The sequence below is a fragment of the Aplysia californica genome, unplaced genomic scaffold (genome assembly GCF_000002075.1).
Source record: "Aplysia californica isolate F4 #8 unplaced genomic scaffold, AplCal3.0 scaffold00360, whole genome shotgun sequence".
In the NCBI taxonomy this organism is placed as follows: Eukaryota; Metazoa; Mollusca; class Gastropoda; order Aplysiida; family Aplysiidae; genus Aplysia; species Aplysia californica.
This window is the reverse complement of record NW_004797630.1, coordinates 79,213-80,827: the sequence shown is the minus strand read 5'-3', so window position 1 is coordinate 80,827 and position 1,615 is coordinate 79,213. Positions and strand designations below refer to the sequence as shown.

The 1,615-nt window shown below is 30.3% G+C and overlaps 1 protein-coding gene across 1 annotated transcript in view; it reads left to right on the top strand.

The window, feature by feature from the left end:
• Window positions 1-1,615, top strand: part of LOC101862517 (cytoplasmic aconitate hydratase) — a gene marked incomplete in the record, with an annotated part of 52,072 nt that overhangs the window by 46,265 nt on the left and 4,192 nt on the right.

The window sequence follows — 1,615 nt, the reverse complement described above, 5'->3', positions numbered from 1 at the left end:
CAGGAAAATCTGGTGGGCATCCTCAGCTCATCTAAGTTACTAATATTTCACTCACCCTACTTGCCGAGTTCCAAGACAAGAGGAGAGAAAGTACTTTTGTAAATTCATAAAAATAATTAAATTACATTTTGTAACAAAATAACAAGGCTGCACTTCTACTAAACCTCACAATGTTCAGGTATATTGGTGTAAAAATGCAAAAGCTACATTCCACAATGAATAAAGAAATGGAAGGGCTCAAATTTATGGCTGCAAGGCAAGACAATTTTACTAATGGTTGACACGTAACAGGTTTTTAAATGTAGGAGCCCTGTCCTGGCCACTTTCTGGATGCACATAGATTTCTGGAAAGTAAGCAAATGAAGAGGTCTAGATTTTGAGCAACTTCAGGTGGTTTGATGTCAGGGTTGGTGATTTTGTTGATTTTTTGAATAAAAATTTTAAAAATCGATTTTTAAAATTTAAATAAGATTTTTAAAATTTAGATCGGATTTTTTTTATTTAAAAAAAAATGTCGACACACTTTGGGATTTTTGGTGCCTAAAAGTAAGTTCTTTCAGTGCAAAATGCATTGTCTTTATTTTAACTAATGATTAATTTAAGCAACTGCAGTTTTAGAAAGCTTTAATCTGCTATTCAGTGAATTATGGCTACAGACAAAAAATGAAGAAAATGTCAGTCCAAAAGGAAGGGGGGGGGTAATTATGCATAGATAAACTTGCATTTTATTACAGTGTGTGTGTATGCGGGCACTTGTGTTTTGTCTAAAAAGAAAAAGAAAATGCTAATTTCAATTATGAAAAAAAGTAAATTGAATACAGTATTATTTTACTACTTACAGTGACAGGGGGGAAAGCAGACTTTTAAGCATGATTATATTAGTCTACTAAACCTTATATCTGTTTTATAAAACCAAGGAAAGGAATTCTGAATGTTTAAAGATGTAAAAACAGAATACATTTTTTTAAAGTGATTTAAATCACTGAGTTTTATTTTTTAAATCAAGTTGATTAAAAAAAATTTTAATCAACTGATTTAAATCAACTTGATTTAAATCAACCCAACCCTGGTTTCAATTATGAAAAAAAGTAAATTGAGAACTGTATTATTTTACAGTGACAGGGGGGAAAGCAGACTTTTAAGCATGATTATATTAGTCTACTTAACCTTATATCTATTTTATGAAACCAAGGAAAGGAATTCTGAATGTTGAAATGTGTAAAAACGGAATAAAATTTAAATCACTGATTTTTATTTTTAAAATCAAGTTGATTAAAATAAAAAATCAACTGATTTAAATCAACTCAGCTCTGATTTCAATTCTGGAAAAAAAAGGTCATGGTAGTATTGGGTTTTACGGCGCTCGCAACTGCTAAGGTCATATGAGCGCACGAAACACAAGTTGTTTACTTTCGCAAAAGTTAACTGCACGGTTGGTTAGCTTTTAGCCTTTAAAATTTTAAAAATCAGTGTAGACATAAATTTTCGATCTAAAATAATTTTTCTAGTTAACATAAAAATATTTAATAGAGGCAAATTGACTCTACAACTCATCATAAAGGCCAATGGCCTTTATAAAATTTTTAATTCTGCTGGGAACAACGACGGAAAAAAT